Raw genomic sequence first — 18,802 nt, 5'->3', positions numbered from 1 at the left:
TTCAAGGACCACAGATGGCTTCGTTATACAAGTATCACAGAGAAATGTCAAAGGTAGTCACAGATGCACGAGGGTTTCGAACACTGCATTATTTCCGGCGTTGGGTGCATGATGCGCATGCGCTGTGATCACACCAGGCACCCAACGCCGGAAATAATGCCGTTTTGAGCGGTGTTGACCAGTTTATAAAAAATATTTAAAATGTTTATTAGCAACGCCGAGCTTTCAAACCATCCCGTATCTCTGTCCGAAACCCTTGTGCAACTGTGAGTACCTTTGAAATGTCTCTGTGATTCTTGTATAACGAACGGTTCGGTTAGAACCAGTCCTTCATGGTCAACATACGTTGGTTTGCTATTGAGGAGCAAGTGACTGTGGATTCACTCGGTGCATCACAGTCACGAAAGGGTTATGCAACTGGTTGACCGCCGCGTCACAATATTACGCTTTCTAATCATACTGGTTAAGTAATACATATTATGATACTATTTGATTGTGACTAAATGTAGGCTATAATCAATAAACAAATGCATTACGAGCATGTGGCTTGGTTTGGGCGGAGGGAGCAACGTCACATAATTTTGGCCAATTGGCCCTACCCATTCCAAATGCGTTCCGCGGTCCATGGGTACAACTCTATCAGCTGAGTAACAATGTTCATCAAAGTGTTGAGTGCTATAGTGTAGGTTAGATTAGGACATGTGCATGACATTATGTTGCATTATGCATTATGTTGATGGACTTTGTCTATAATGTGGCCACAAAAATAGAAAATGTTTAATTATTTTGTTTGTTTGCACCAAGTTAATACTTTGACAAATGTTGCCTATATTTTTCACTCAGTTCGGTCTTTGTGTGCCAAATATTATTAACCCATTCAGTGCCAACCACGAGATTAGTCAGTATTATCAAGATTGCAACAGTATTCGTTTACGTGTGTATTGGGGGAGACTGGGGTAAGTTGAGACATATTCAGGATCACTACATGAGGGCAATTATAGTTCACACCGGCTCAAATTGCCCCTGGCCAAATGGCTCAACTTACCCCAGAGATACCATATGTAATTAATTAGCCCCAACAGCTAAAATGGTGCACTTTCATGCTAGGTTTACTACCTCATGGTGCAGCTTTTAGATATCCCAACTCAGTTATAAAACACATTTTAAATAATCTATGTTGGTCTAAACACAATCCTCATGATTAAATTCACTTTCATGAGTGAACATTGTTTTTTTTAACATGCATGTCTAATACATTTTTTTGTACGGTTTCCTAGAAACAAGGGGTGGCTCAACTTACCCCTATGCTCAATTTACCCCAGACTCCCCTACTGCGTTTCATTAAGTGAAAGAATATATAGTTTAAAAGCATATTCTGGACGTGGAACTGAATTATTATACGATGCGCGTCACAGTGTTTATACTCCTCTGTTTAGCCCCTCGCAGCCTTTTTATTGACAGCCTACATGTAGCCGCAACTGTTTCTTTCGAGCGTTGCTGCTGCAAGGAAGGAGCAATAAGTGGAAAACAATGTGAACATAATTGTACTTACAGATGTTGTGGTGTCCACAGTCTGATCCGTTTCCACAAGAAGAACTTTTTGATCCAGATGTGAAGTCTTGGTCCAGTACAGTTCTGCCACAGAGATGTTAGAAAGAGACTTGTTTAATTGTATCCAACATGTCTCTGATCCGACTCACAACAAAAGGTAACACACTTGATCTTGTTCACAATTGGGTTAAAAGTCAGTCATGTTTGCACAGAGGAGTTGACGGTGACTGATCACAAATGTGTTCCGTTTAAGTTAAGTTAACAGTTAGCTCTCAGAATAGCCAGTTAGCCAGCAGCGGTAAGCGTGTCTCATTTAATGTCCAGTGAAGCGGGGTTTCCCCTCCTCCTGTGTGTAGACAACCAGCTCTGCGTGGCTCGCTCCACTAGTGAGGACTGGTCTCGCCCTCTGCAGGCGCGTGTGTGCACTACAACAAAACTCCGTTTTGACGGTATTGATTTTCAATACCGTCGGGATTTCTAAATACCCTGGTATACCGTAATACCGTCACACCGCCCAAGCCTAGCCCCAACACCGAACCCTGTGGGACACCTTTTCTAACAGTTAAGAATTCCGAATTGCCATGTGATGATTTTATACATTGACGTCGGAGAGATAGGTAGTCACGAAACCATGCAGAAACACCCATATCCAAGCCGATATCGGACAGCTTTTTTAAAAGCCGGTGGTGATCGACCGTGTCGAAGGCTTTTGAGAGGTCGACAAAGAGGGCCGTGCAGTGCTTCCTCCTATCCAAGGCAGACTATATTGTTGGTTACATGAGTGATAGCAGAGATTGTACTATGGCCAGGTCTGAAACCGGATTGGTGAGGACTAAGAATAGAGTGGCTTGAAAGGAAGCACTTCAATTGCGAACTGACTAAGGTCTCAAGTACTTTGGCCAAGCAAGGAAGGGTGGAGATTGGACGATAGTTATCCAGATTATCTCTAACTAGAGTTGTTCCGATACCGATACCAGTATCGGAAATGCCGCCGATACTGCCTAAAATGCTGGTATTGGTGAGTATGCGAGTCTATGCTCGTCCGATATGACGTAATTTATCACGCAACAGTTTTTTTCATAGGTAAACAACACGTGCGGCACTAGCGGAGTGTAACATTAGTCAGAGGCAGAGCTAGAAAAATGTCAGTAACTTGGCAATATTTGACACTGGAAAATCCCACCACTAAAACGGCGACGTGTACAATATGCAAGAATTTAGTTTCGAGGGGTGGCACAAGTGTTGCCAATTTCAATACGAGCAACCTTATCAAGCATTTTAAGACGCATCACGCGAAAGAGCATGCGGAGTTCATCAAGGCAAAGGGGGGAAAAAAGTGACGAGCTGCAGCAGCAAACTCTGGTAACCGCATTACAGCGACGTGAAAAGTTCCTAAAAGACAGGCCAAAAGCGACAATAATAACTGACAAACTGATGGAATTCATTGTTCTGGACGACCAACCCCTGTCGGTCGTTGAAAACGTGGGATTTCGCCGCTTAATGGAACATTTGGAGCCACGGTACAATTTGCCAGGTCGCAAATATATCTCTGAAACTGCCCTCCCCAAACTATATGAGACGGTGAGGGAACACATTTCAGGAACACTAAAAGACGTGCATGCGATTAGTTTTACAACTGACATTTGGAGCTCCGACGTGTGCCCAATGTCTTTGCTCAGTTTAACTGCACACTGGGTGGACACGGCTTTGACATTTGCTCTTAAAAGTGCGGTGCTGCAAGCAAATAAATTCCGTGGGTCACATACTGGCACTGCAATTGCCGAAACAATTGAAGGGATGTTGGCCAAATGGAACATCCCCAAGTCCAACGTTCATGTTGTTTTGCTGTTCATTTAAAATCTTAGACAAACAAAACACTTTGCTTTCATGAAATATTGTAAGCCGTCATTTGAGGCTTTATAAAAGCAGCACAATGAACACAAATCTGTCGGTGCTGAGTCCGACCGCTTCTTAAATAACAAACAGCATTGCTTGTTGTAGTTAACAAAGAGAGGCAGAGTTGATTTTGCAAAAAGAATAATCATAATTTTTTTTTTTTTGAATAATCTAATTTTATTTTCATATTCGAATCCCATGCCCATCGAACGAAGCTTCGAAGTATTTAAGACAGCCCTAGTGTGCTAAGTGCTAACGTGCTTGTTCATTTATGACTGACTGTCAAACTTGATAATAAAAGAAAGTTCTATCATGGCATTCATTCTCTGTATGTATTTGTTCATATTTTACAAAGGGTTTAACTGAGCCATGCCATACAACAATGATGGCAATCATATCACAGGGTTAGTAGTATATTGTAAAAAAAAAAAAAAACAGTATTATGTAAAACAGTGTATGTAGCTGTAAAAAAAGAAAAAAAAAAAAAAATATTGAATATTTTAAAAAAGATGCACTGGTATCGGATCAGTATCTGTATCGGCCGATACCCAAAACTCAGGTATCGGATCGGAAAGGAAAAAAGGGTATCGGAACATCTCTAAACGTTACTAGGTCAACAACGTGTGTCTGTCTGCCAGTTCTTCAAGCCAGAGGCCATCAGGCTCCACAACCGGGGGCACGGACTGCTGCCAGTAGCTGGAGAACTAACGGCTGCAGAACTTGAGAACCATTAGGAATGTCTGACTCTTAACCACTAAACCCTGCATGGACTAACGCACATTATGATCTGCACCTTTGTGTATACTGGTCATATTTTATATTGCCTATATTTATTGTAACTTATATTATGACCAATAGGGTATACAGACTCATATGCAACTCTGTGTATAGTTTATTTTATAAACATTGTATATTCAGATTACATTTGTTTATTGCTTATATTTATTGCTCTCCTATTACCCTGACCATACCTGTACTTGCTGCTATTGCGACTGAATCTCCCCAAGGGGATCAATAAAGGAATATCCTGCCCAGTCCAGAGGATAGAATGTTTTCCCCTCTGCGTGGGCGAGACCCGTTTGCTGATATCTCCTCCATCCCAATTGATTGATTGATAACTTTAATTAAGAGATTGCAGAATGGGTAGAGTACAGTACAACTCAATACATACAATTGTTAAGGGGATGCAGACCAGAGAAATACTTTTGTCTTGTTTACATCAGGGCCCCCCAAATTCATAATGACATTTATGACATACACAACATACAGATATAGAGATATAATAATCTACCGGTAATCTAATCATGACATTTGTGACATACAAGATATGCAAATATACAGTACTAGGGTGACCATATTTTGATTTCCAAAAAAGAGGACATGCTGGTCCCAGCCTCGAGATACTTAATGATACTTTGCACAATCGAAGCGGGCATGGCCACCTTCATTTCACTATGTCTTGTGTACTGTACTGTATGTGATGAATAAACCTCTTGAATCTCTACTCAGTTTACTCAAAGATGCCTTTATTGTTTTAACATATGCTTGGAAACATGCACCCAGAAAAAATTTGTTTTACTTGAACTTGAGGACTGCATACTTTTTTTTATCTTTATACTTTATGCTTATAGCACATGCATAAGCCTGGTCTCTTTTGAAAGATAACATTCTGAAGTTTCGTACACAATAAAGAAAAATCACCTTTAGTGCTAATGAGTAACATAGGGCTGAACATGAGTTGAACTTGTGTACTCACGTTTTTGTGTAGTATAGTTGCAATATTCCAAAATAATATATATATTTTTTGTATAAGCTGGAAAACACCGCAAATCCATAGCCTGAAGGGACATGGGCCTGAAGGGACATTAACGTTGTCGGGCCTTACAAATACATTTGATTTTGATTTGATTATCAATAAGGTAGGATATCTGGAACACACAAACACACAATTTTTTAAATCACATGCCATGAAACTCTGGGACCTGGCTGAATTTAAGACTGCACAAATCATGTTTAAAGCACGAAACAATTCACTCCCGGGTAACATCCAAAAATTCTTGTTATATAGAGGGGGGTTACAATTTAGAGGAGAGTCTAACTTCAAGAAACAGACTGTTCATTCAACAATGTATGTATATTTCAGTTTGTGGAGTGAATATGAGTTGCATAAGATAATAGAGTGTGAAGGTATACTGAATACTGTCTATCTGTATGTCATGTATGTCATATGTTATGATGAATTGAAAATGGGGGACCCTGATGTAAACAAGACGAAAGTCTTTCTCTGGTCTGCATCCCCTTAACAATTGTGAGTAAACTCAACTACTGTATTCAACCCTGAAGACTCTGGCAGGAGCACTCATTCAAGGGTACTACGACTATGCTTGCACCTCATGGTACCAAAGCACCTCAAAGGCGCTAAAAACAAAATTACAAACATCTCAAAACAAACTGGTCAGACTACTGCTTGACCTTACTCCTAGAACCCACCTCACCCCTGCCCACTTTGACAACCTAGGATGGCTTAGAGTAGACGACAGAGTACAGCAACTTGCAATGGGCCTGGTCTACAAGATACACTACACGACCAAGGTACCCATGTACATGTCAAAATACTTCCCAAAGGTCAGTGAATACCACGATCACAACACCAGAGGGAGCTCCACAAATCATGTTAAACCCAGATTCGGCTCAAACAAGGGACTAAACACGTTTCGCAATTATGCCACATCAATGTGGAACGCCCTACCCAAAGCTGTAAAGGAATGTGAATCACTACCCACTTTCAAAAACAATCTCAAAAAACACCTACGGGAGACTGCAATTCGAAACTGGCCCCTGTAAATGTCCTAACACAACCCCCTCCAATGTACAGTAAATTACCAAGTATGGTCTTGTCAATATTCCAATGTACAGTTTTGTTTGTACAGTTGTACAGTGTCCCCCACCCACCCCTCCTACCCAACCCCCCCCCCCACTTCTACCCAACCCCCCCCCCCCCCTCCCCCACCCACCCAACTCCAATGTACAGTCCCCCACCCCCACCTACCCAATCCAATGTACAGTTTCTACGTCAAATGTATACTCTTTTTTTCTGGACTCTTTTTGTATCACAAACAGTACTGTATTTGCAAATCTGGTATGTCATAAATGTATAGATGTAGCAGTACTGTCTATCTGTATGTCATGTATGTCATATATGTTACGATGAATTGAAAATGGGGGACCCTGATGTAAACAAGACGAAAGTCTTTCTCTGGTCTGCATCCCCTTAACAATTGTATGTATTGAGCTGTACTGTACTGTACCCATTCTGCAATCTGTTAATAAAGTTTTCAATCAATCAATCAATCAATTGTACCCATTCTGCAATCTGTTAATAAAGAGCCTGTGTGTGCGTCATTCAAAACGCGCATCTGGAGAACATCATTTCTCATTTGCCAGTCTTTGTCAATATGATGACAGGTCACAGCTACATAGGATTGTTGTTGTTGTTGACTTCGCGCTAGCCTCTGACGCACTAGCGGCATGGGGATCAATGCCGTGCTTTTTCTTTAGATGCACAGCGAGGTCAAGTCAAGTCAGTTTTATTTGTATAGCACATTTCCAGGCAGCGGCAGCTGACACCAAAGTGCTTCACAAGCAAGTTGATAAAAACAAAATAGTGTGAGGCAAGGTATAAGATTAAAAGAAAGAAAAAAAAACATAGCAAAGCAATGAAAGCAACAAAAACAAAACAATATGGTGCAAGATATAGGATTAAAAACATAATAAAGCAATGAAAGTAATAAAAACTGGTAGGACACAGTAAAACAAAGAGGATAGAAGGGCCAGGGGTCTAGTGGTGGTTAAGTAGGGGGGAAGGCCAAGGATAACAGGTAGGTTTTCAAGAGTGATTTAAAAGCCTGTACGGTCTGAGGTTTGTGTGTTTCCCGAGTAACGAATCTCTCATTTGTAACATTGTTTGCAGACGGCATGCGATTTGTCTGTTGTCCCGTCTTTCATCCGAAATCCAAAGTATGTCCAGACCGCTGATTTATTTCCTTTAGGGGAGATAATATCCTCACCGTCAATGTCTTGGTTGTTAGCCGGTAAACGGTACCCTACCCCCCCCCCCCTCACAGTAAGCTGTGGTGTTCCACAAGGAAGCATACTAGGTCCGCTACTGTTCCTAATTTATGCAAATGACATGTCGTCAGCTTGTGACTGCAACTTGTTCCTGTTTGCGGACGACTCAGCCCTGCTGGTCTCTGACAAGAACAAGTTACAGGTTGAAAAAACCCTCAGCTCAGAACTAGGCAAAATCTGCATATGGCTCGCTGATAACAAACTATCATTACACATGGGCAAAACAGAGTCCATTCTCTTCGGTTCAAATAACAAACTCAGCAAGACCGACGGCTTCTCAGTTACAGTGGGTGACAATATTGTCACAAGGAAAGAAGATATTACCTACCTGGGTTCCATCCTAGAGGCAAATCTTTCCTGTGACAAAATGGCATCCAATGTAATAAAAAAAGTCAACCAACGAACTCGATTCTTGTACCGGATCTCCTCACTGGTAAACAAGAATACCCTGAAGACTCTAGCAGGAGCACTCATTCAAGGGTACTACGACTATGCTTGCACCTCATGGTACCAAAGCACCTCAAAGGCACTAAAAACAAAATTACAAACATCTCAAAACAAACTGGTCAGACTACTGCTTGACCTTACTCCTAGAACCCACCTCACCCCTGCCCACTTTGACAACCTAGGATGGCTTAGAGTAGACGACAGAGTACAGCAACTTGCAATGGGCCTGGTCTACAAGATACACTACACGACCAAGGTACCCATGTACATGTCAAAATACTTCCCAAAGGTCAGTGAATACCACGATCACAACACCAGAGGGAGCTCCACAAATCATGTTAAACCCAGATTCGGCTCAAACAAGGGACTAAACACGTTTAGCAATTATACCACATCAGATGGCGCCGCTACGTCCGGCTGCCTGTCTGTGCGCTCCGTCGAGACTGTGCATACTTTTGTTAATATTTATAGTTTTAAGAGTTTTGTCTGTACCAACAGTAGGTGCAATTAATGTGTATGACCGTCAGTCACTAATAGACATTGGATTACGGGAAACTTACCGACTGGATTACTCTCTGGATCAGCTCTCTGAACCGCAACAATGGCCCGTTGAGATCTTGAGGACATCAGGACCGGATCTCGCCCCCAGGGACAAAGGACCCAGACGGCGAGGAAAGAGAGCTGGAGTCCGTAACAGGCTGAGAACCAGGCGGCACCGTACACCACTTCCCAGTATATTGCTAGCCAATGTACAATCAATAGACAATAAACTGGATGACATCCGAGCAAGGATTCAATATCAAAGAGACGTTAGGGACTGCAATGTCCTTTGCTTCACCGAAACATGGCTAACACCGGAGGTTCCAGATCACGCGATTCAACCAGCGGATCACTTCTTTATCCATAGGAAGGATCGGACACAATCAGAGTCCGGTAAACAACGTGGAGGAGGTATTGCCTTCATGTTTAACAAAAATTGGAGTGACCCAACGAACGTGAAGGAATTATCCAACCACTGCTCCCCAGAACTGGAATATATAACCATCAAGTGTCGTCCTTTCTTCCTCCCGAGGGAGTTAACGGCGATCGTCCTGGTCGGAGTGTATATTCCACCGCAAGCCAACAACAACGCCGCGCTCTCCAGACTCCACGACGAGGTAAATAGTATACAAGCGACGAACGTTAACGCCGCCATTTTAGTACTGGGAGATTTCAATAGCGCCAATCTGAGAAAGGTATTGCCTGATTTCTATCAGCATGTGACTTGCAACACCAGAGGCGGTAACATCCTAGATCACTGTTACACGCAATTTAAAGGTGGCTACAAGGCTCATTCTGATAGTGGCTTTGGCAAGTCAGATCACGCATCCATTTTCCTTACACCAAAGTACAGACAAAGAATTAAAAGTACTCCCGTAGTCTCGCGAGAGGTGCAGAAATGGGATGTGACGTCAGAGGATACGATCCGGTCAGTGTTTCACAACACAGACTGGATTGTGTTCCGCGACACAGATAACATTAATGCCTACACGGAGACAGTGCTGGACTATGTCTGTACTAGGGTGAAAGAAACAATCCCCACTACCAAAATGAAAGTTTACCCAAATCAAAAACCCTGGGTAGACAAATCCGTCCGTGAAGCTCTGAGAGAGCGCACCAAAGCATACAATGACGGCCTAGTGGCAGGCAACATGAATGACCACAAGGTGGCGCGACACAACGTAAGGAGGACAGTGTCAGAGGCCAAACGGCGCTACAGGGATAAAATTGAACTCCAGTTTGAACAAGCTGACTCTAGAGCTATGTGGCAGGGGCTCAAAACGATGACAGACTACAAAGGCGCCTCCCTCAAACTGAACAGTGACATCTCCTTAGCAAACGACCTCAATACCTTCTATGCGAGGTTTGATGCTGGTAATAACAACACCAGCTCACAAGCCTCGGCAATGGGGGGGGGGGGGGTCGGCTGCTGATGGAGGCGCAGTGTTCAGGGTAACAGAGCATGAGGTGAGGCGGACCTTTAAAAAAGTGAATATCAGGAAGGCAGCAGGTCCGGACGGCATCCCCGGCCGCGTCCTAAAAGTCTGTGCCGACCAACTGGCCCCAGTATTCACTGACATATTTAACCTGTCCTTAGAACAGGCTGTCATCCCCACCTGCCTGAAGAAGTCCACTATTATCCCTGTACCCAAAAAATCCAAGCCTGCTTGCCTCAACGACTACCGCCCTGTAGCTCTCACCTCCATAGCCATGAAGTGCTTTGAGAAGCTAGTAAAGGGCTACATCTGCTCCTCCCTCCCCATCAACATGGACCCCCTGCAATTTGCATACCGCCCCAACAGGTCCACGGAGGACGCCATATCCCATGTGCTGCACACAGCAGCATCACACCTGGACAAGAGGCAGGGGAACTATGTGAGAATGCTATTCATCGACTACAGCTCGGCATTCAATACCATAGTCCCCTCCATACTCATAGCCAAGCTCAGGGACCTGGGCTTGGGCTATGACCTCTGCCAGTGGGTCTTGGACTTCCTGACTGGCAGACCCCAGGTGGTGAGAGCAGGCAACTGCACCTCCTCATCCATCACCCTCAACATAGGGGCCCCCCAGGGCTGTGTTCTGAGTCCCCTCCTCTACTCCCTGTACACACACGACTGTGTGGCTCAGCGGAGTAGCAATACAATCGTCAAATTTGCTGACGACACAGTGGTGGTGGGCCTGATCTCTGCCAACGACGAGAGGGCCTACCTGGAAGAGGTCAAGGTCCTGGCGGGATGGTGCCAGGAAAACAGCCTCTCCCTGAACGTCAGCAAAACAAAGGAGATGATTGTGGACTTCAGGAGGTCGGGGGTCAAGGACTACAGCCCCCTCAGCATCGACGGGGCACCGGTTGAGAGAGTCAACAGCTTCAAGTACCTCGGAGCCTACATATCCGAGGACTTGACATGGACCACACACATTAACAGTGTGGTGAAGAAGGCACGACAACGCCTCTACTTCCTCAGGCGCCTAAGGAAGTTCCAAGTCAGCCAGAAGATCCTTAAGAACTTCTACTCATGTACAATAGAGAGCATCTTGACCGGCAACATCACCTCCTGGTTTGGGAATAGCACTGCAAAAGACCAAAGCAGACTACAAAGAGTGACACGTTCAGCCGAACGCACAATTGGAGGGGGGCTCCCCACCCTCCAGAACATTTACTACAAGCGTTGCAAGGGGAAGGCTAAGAGAATTATTAAGGACTCGAGCCACCCGAACAACTGCCTCTTTGAACTGCTGCCGTCAGGCAAGCGATACAGGAGTCTCAAGGCGAGCACAGAAAGACTCAGAAGTAGCTTCTATCCCCAGGCCATCAGGCTGCTAAACGAACAATGAATGAACACTACACAACAACAACCACCAAACACACATAGCACACACATCCACACGCACACACTCACTTTAAACAAACACACTGTAGCACCCACTACACACACTTTATAGCACACACCCACTTTAAACAAACACACTGTAGCACCCACTCCCCACACTTTATATTTATGGATGAAGGATTGCACTACAACTCGTACACCTTACTGTAAATTGTACCTAAAATTGTACCTCATCCCATTTCTGCTTTGCACTAGATAGTACTGTACATTAGTACACTGCATAGTATTGTGTATTGTATATTATATGGTAACTCAGAACATTGTACATATGTCTATACCGAACACTGTGACCTCATTTTCTTCTTCTAAATTCATGCTATATTATGTTATTATGTTATTTGATACTATCTTGTCTAGCACAGTCTCTGGAGCGTAACAGTAAGAAGCATTTTGTATGAAAGTATTCTGTACTTCTGTATGACAACTATTAAAGAACTTGAACTTGAACTCAATGTGGAACGCCCTACCCAAAGCTGTAAAGGAATGTGAATCACTACCCACTTTCAAAAACACTCTCAAAAAACACCTAAGGGAGACTGCAACTCGAAACTGGCCCCTGTAAATGTCCGAACACAACCCCCTCCAATGTACAGTAAATTACCAAGTATGGTCTTGTCAATAATCCAATGTACAGTTTTGTTTGTACAGTTGTACAGTGTCGCCCGCCCACCCCTCCTACCCAACCCCCCCCCCCCCCCACTCCTACCCACCCACCCAACCACCTCCAATGTACAGTCCCCCCCCCACCCCCACCTACCCAATCCAATGTACAGTTTCTACGTCAAATGTATATACTCTTTTTTTTTCTGGACTCTTTTTGTATCACAAACAGTACTGTAATTGCAAATCTGATATGTCATAAATGTATAGATGTAGCAGTACTGTCTATCTGTATGTCATGTATGTCATATATGTTACGATGAATTGAAAATGGGGGACCCTGATGTAAACAAGACGAAAGTCTTTCTCTGGTCTGCATCCCCTTAACAATTGTATGTATTGAGCTGTACTGTACTGTACCCATTCTGCAATCTGTTAATAAAGTTTTCAATCAATCAATCAATCAATCAGCCATCCCGCAGCTGCTGTTGACTGTTGTGTTGATGGTTTGATTTCCCGTTTCACGTGATGATCTCGCACGAATCCAGCTGCCGGAGCTTTCGTTTCTGGATAAATGAGACTTGCGCAACAGGAAAATGAATTGATTGATTGATTGATTGAAAATTTTATTAACAGATAGCAGAATGGGTACAATACAGTACAGCTCAATACACACAATTGTTAAGGGGATGCAGACCAGAGAAAGACTTTCGTCTTGTGACTCTTGTTTACATCAGGGTCCCCCATTTTCAATTAATCAGGAGTCGGACATATGACATACATGATATACAGATAGACAGTAGCCTACTGCTACATCTATACATTTATGACATACCAGATTTGCAAATACAGTACTGTTTGTGATACAAAAAGAGTCATCGATATTTGATCGTTTTACGTTGCATCGATCCTACTTGATATTTGAAATTAGATCGATATCGTCCCACGGACTCCCGTCCCACCCCTAGAACCTATCTGTGTTTGTTTCCCTGTGTTGTTCTGAACGCAGTAGAGTCCAGCAGCGTCTCCTGCTGCAGGTGGAGCTCCGTCATGTAACCTACTTGTTAGAAGTAGCCGGACTTCGGGCTCATTCCCTCTGGAAGGTGGTGACAGTAAACCAGGAAACACTTCTCTCGAGGACTGCGCATTTATTTGGGTTTGCAGGGTTGACAACAGCTCTCTATCCTTAATGTTATTGACTAAAGTTACAGACAAATAAAGTTCTACCGTTCGCGCTGCACTCTGACCCAATAGCATAATCTGCAGAGCCACAGAGCCCAACGTCTGGGCGGGGCTTCGTGGCGTGGACTAGGCTTGAGGCGGGGCTTCGTGGCGTGGACTAGCCTTGTGGCATGTACCTGGCTTTTCACTACTGCGCATGCGGATGAAGGGGGGGGGGGGGCTCTCTCGCTCGCTCTCGCTCTCGCTCTCTCTCTCTGGATGACCGTTCAGGCTCTGCGCAAACTCGGTTTGATTGATTGATTGAAAACTTTATTAACAGATTGCAGAATGGGTACAATACAGTACAGCTCAATACACACAATTGTTAAGGGGATGCAGACCAGAGAAAGACTTTCGTCTTGTTTACATCAGGGTCCCCCATTTTCAATTCATCAGGACATATATGACATACAGATAGTCAGTACTGCTACATCTATACATTTATGACATACCAGATTTGCAAGTACAGTACTGTTTGTGATACAGAAGGAGTCAAGAAAAGGGAGTATATACATTTGACGTAGAAACTGTACATTGGAGGTGGTTGGGGGGGGGGGGGGGGGCACACTGTATAAACAAGCAAAACTGTACATTGAGGGGGGGAGACTCTGTACAAACAAACAAAATTGTACATTGGACTATTGACAACCATACTAGGTAAATGACTGTACATTGGAGGGGGTTGGGTTAGGATATTTACAGGGGCCAGTGTTGAATTGCAGTCTCCCGTAGGTGTCTCTTGAGAGAGGTTTTGAAAGTGGGTAGTGATCCACATTCCTTTACAGCTTTGGGTAGGGCGTTCCACATTGATGTGGCATAATTGCGAAACGTGTTTAGTCCCTTATTTGAGCCGAATCTGGGTTTAACATGATTTGTGGAGCTCCCTCTGGTGTTGTGATCGTGGTATTCACTGACCTTTGGGAAGTATTTTGCCATGTACATGGGTACCTTGGTCGTGTAGTGTATCTTGTAGACCAGGCCCATTGCAAGTTGCTGTACTCTGTCATCTACTCTAAGCCATCCTAGGTTGTCAAAGTGGGCAGGGGTGAGGTGGGTTCTAGGAGTAAGGTCAAGCAGTAGTCTGACCAGTTTGTTTTGAGATGTTTGTAATTTTGTTTTTAGCGCCTTTGAGGTGCTTTGGTACCATGAGGTGCAAGCATAGTCGTAGTACCCCTGAATGAGTGCTCCTGCCAGAGTCTTCAGGGTATTCTTGTTTACCAGAGAGGAGATCCGGTACAAGAATCGAGTTCGTTGGTTGACTTTTTTTATTACATTGGATGCCATTTTGTCACAGGAGAGATTAGCCTCTAGGATGGAACCCAGGTAGGTAATTTCATCTTTCCTTGTGACAATATTGTCACCCACTGTAACTGAGAAGCCGTCGGTCTTGCTGAGTTTGTTATTTGAACCGAAGAGAATGGACTCTGTTTTGCCCATGTGTAATGATAGTTTGTTATCAGCGAGCCATATGCAGATTCTGCCTAGTTCCGAGCTGAGGGTTTTTTCAACCTGTAACTTGTTCTTGTCAGAGACCAGCAGGGCTGAGTCGTCCGCAAACAGGAACAAGTTGCAGTCACAAGCTGACGACATGTCATTTGCATAAATTAGGAACAGTAGCGGTCCTAGTATGCTTCCTTGTGGAACACCACAGCTCACTGTGAGAGGGGGGGATAGGGTACCGTTTACCTCCACCATCTGTTCCCTCCCCTCAAGGTAGGATTGCATCCAGCTCACTGATAGACTATCAAAACCAATTGCTTTTAGCTTGTCAATCAGAATGGAGTGATTGACCGTGTCAAAGGCCTTTTGTAGGTCCAGCATGACCATGCCGCAGTATTTGCCTGCGTCCACCTCTTGTTTGATGTGGTCATTCAAATAGAGAAGGCATGTGTCAGTGGAGTGGGATGTTCTGAAGCCAGATTGGAATTCGTAGATTAGATTTTTTTCCGCTAGGTACTTTTCGACCTGTTCGTAGACTATTTTTTCCATGACTTTCGAGATGGAGGTGAGAATAGAAACAGGGCGGTAGTTGCCTGGGTCTAATTTGCTGCCCTTTTTGTGCAGAGGGGTCACCCTCGCAATTTTGAAGTCCTTGGGGACGTGTCCCTGTTTTATGGAGAGGTTTATTATGTGTGTGATGATTGGGGTGATGGCGGCTGCTGAGTCTCTGAGGAATTTGGAGGGGATGTTGTCATGGCCAGTGGCCTTGTTAGGTTGGAGGGCGCTCAGTTTATTGAGTACCTCATCTGTTGTTACCATTTCCAGCTTGAAGTCGTCCTTGCGGACCCCTAGGTTTTTGTAGTAAGCTACTATGTGTTCTACCCCATAAAGCCCTGAGGTCTGGTCCCTCAAATGGCAGGACATGTAAACAGTCAAGTTGCAGAACAACTGTTTGCACAAATGAGAAGGATTCTGAGGAATAATTACTTTTTAACGCAGCAACAACCATCAACCCATCTGTTCCTGATGAGAAACATAGAACACTTCAACAACAAAAACAAGAAGCGAATGGACAACATCACAAAAATATTTGGGACAGCGGTGGCAATAAACTGATTGATTGATTGATTGAAAAGTTTATTAACAGATTGCAGAATGGGTACAGTACAGTACAGCTCAATACATACAATTGTTAAGGGGATGCAGACCAGAGAAAGACTTTCATCTTGTTTACATCAGGGTCCCCCATTTTCAATTCATCATAACATATATGACATACATGACATACAGATACAGTAGGCCTACTGCTACATCTATACATTTAATTATAACATACCAGATTTGCAAATACAGTACTGTTTATGATACAAAGAGTCCAGAAAAGTATCAAACAATTGTTAAGGGGATGCAGACCAGAGAAAGACGTTTGTCTTGTTTACATCAGGGTCCCCCATTTGTAATTCATAGTGACAACAGCATCTAAAACAATATATTTATATGTATATTTATATATTGGAAGAGTATATTTATGAGACGGTATATTTGCAGTCCAGAGAAAGACTTTCGTGAGAGACCAACAAAGTGAGGTATGTAAAAACTTGGAATCAAATTGTGGTCATAGATCTAACGTTAATATCACATTAACAATCTAATGGCTAGCAAGCTCATCTGTGACGTCGGTATGGCTTAATACAGTGCGAAATACAATCTTATAGTAAGAAACAAAACACAAGTTGAACATAGTTTTGAACGTTTTATTACAATAGTATTTAGGTCGGATAGATAGAAGTTAATATCACGTTAACCATCTAAAGCTCATCTGTGACTCGGAATGGCTTAATACAGTGCGAAATACAATCTTATAGTAACAAAACAATACACAAATTGAACATAGTTTTGAACGTTTTATTACATTTATTATTTACTGTCTCATGTTGCGATGTATAATCCAGCTAGCGTTCCAGTCAGATTCTCCGTTGTTCTTGTTGACAATTTTGGGGTCCGTACTTCCCGTTTCTGTATCCTGATTGGTTTATCAGCTAGAGGTGTCCAAAGATATGCATGAGCAAACATTTAATTTAAATGTAAGATTACGATAACCGATGACCACCAGACGGCTGGCCAACAAACGTATTTTGACTCAACATAATAACTAGATATTACACACAAAGAATTGTGTAGTCTGCCAACATGGATCAATCAAGTTCACTTTAGACAGACTCGGCCTCCCATCTATAAGCTGTGTTTGTCATCTGCTTACAATGTCACAGGAAGCAGTCCTTGATCTAGAACTATTTCTCTTATCTTTTTTTGTATGTCCATCCCTGTAGAACTTGAGATTCCAGTGGACAATAATGAGTACTCACCAGACCAACCCTGGGCAATGTCCCGAAACCCTATCCAACAACAACTGGTAGGCAAATTTCTACAAATAATTACTTTCTATGTAAAACTACATGCATCTGTATCACAACAATGGTTATTATCTTCAGCTCAGTTATGTCCTGGACCGAAAGAGGCCTTCGGAAGAAATAATTGTGAAGGAAGGACAAACTTGTTTGACACGGGATGAGTTTTGGAGCCTTGGGTTGAACAGATATATGGATTCAACTGTGAGTAGTCACATGGTCTAACAGATTAACATTTATTACCAAAGGAAGAGTTTCAGTCATGTTCACTATAATGTCTTAATTGTGATTTCTTGCAGATTGGAAATGCATGCCTGAAGCTCATTGGTGAACTGGCTCTGAAACGTGTATGACCTCTTTTTTAATTACACATTTAAAAGTAACTTTTGGTACTGAAGGCAGACTATTAATAATCATGTTTGTTTTTTCCTCATCAGGACATGGACATTTATATAGAAGACATGTATGTTGTTCCTACCTGGAAGGACCGAAGTATCAACCCGTTAGCTTCATTTCCGGTAAGTGTAATTAATTGATGAAATAAATATAATTATTCAGTTAGTAAATTGAATAAGCATAATGGCACATCCCTACTCTAATGGCAAACTCATGTTTCATAAATATTAGGCTGACATGAAGATGAAACATGCAATAGTCTTTCCAGCCTGGACCGAAAACCACTTTGTGCTATGTGTAAGTGAAATTAGTAATGCGTGTCTTATAAACTTAATCTGTTTATAAGGAATTATAAACTAAAAGGCTTTGATAGCTATTAACTAAACATTCTATCGGAGCAGATTCTGCCGTTTGGGTGAGAGAGGCACATGGCCGCCGTCCTGGGAGAATAGCAGAATCCACGTTGGGTGAGAGGGGCACATGTCCACCATCCTTGGAGAATAGCAGAATCCACGTTGGGTGAGGGGCACATGTCCACCATCCTTGGAGAATAGCAGAATCCACGTTGGGTGAGAGGGGCACACGTCCACCATCCTTGGAGAATAGCAGAATCCACGTTGGGTGAGAGGGGCACACGTCCACCATCCTTGGAGAATAGCAGAATCCACGTTGGATGAGAGGGGCACACGTCCACCATCCTTGGAGAATAGCAGAATCCACGTTGGGTGAGAGGAGCACATGTCTGCCGTTCTGGGAGAATAGCAGAATCCACGTTGGGTGAGAGGAGCACATGTCTGCCGTTCTGGGAGAATAGCAGAATCCACATTACCACAGAAACCTGACTGACATGCTGTGCTTATTTTTACATACCCATTATAGGTCTTGAAGCCACGCATACAGGAGATTCTATTATTGGACTCCAAATACATAGAGCATACCTCTGGCTTTGGCGATGAAGACTACAGAACTGTTTTTAGGTACACAGATGAGAGCTACTGTTTGTTGTGTTCATATGGCATTTAGATGTGATGGTTCACCGATGAGAGATACTGCTCCTGGCTGCCCCCAGATGTCGACAAAAGGCATGCCAACATTATCCTAATCATCAGATTCGTTTTTATTATCTGAAACATTTTCTCTTTTAAATGTCTGTTTTGAATTTTCTTTGTCACAGTATGTGTTGTCCTGGTCATATCGCTATTAGACCTAACTATGTATAGTGTTACAGTGTAGAATTACCAGAATATTGCATTGTCAAACTTTTTTACATTTTCTATATAT

General features: G+C 43.1%; 1 long non-coding RNA gene across 1 annotated transcript in view; it reads right to left on the bottom strand.

Annotated features, from left to right (window-relative positions):
- Window positions 1–13,284, bottom strand: part of LOC311228022 — a 63,855-nt gene extending 50,571 nt beyond the window's left edge. The window contains exons 1-2 of the long non-coding RNA XR_014619659.1: window positions 13,118–13,284; window positions 1,553–1,635 (exon numbers count right to left, since the gene is read on the bottom strand). This is a non-coding gene — a long non-coding RNA (uncharacterized lncRNA). The remainder of the gene's footprint in view (window positions 1–1,552; window positions 1,636–13,117) is intronic.
- Between the last annotated feature and the right edge of the window lie 5,518 nt (window positions 13,285–18,802).

Source organism: Notolepis coatsorum, assembly GCF_963971535.1.
Source record: "Notolepis coatsorum genome assembly, chromosome: 5".
Taxonomy (NCBI): domain Eukaryota; kingdom Metazoa; phylum Chordata; class Actinopteri; order Aulopiformes; family Paralepididae; genus Notolepis; species Notolepis coatsorum.
Note: the sequence above shows the minus strand (reverse complement) of the source record. Positions and strands in the feature narration are given on the sequence as shown.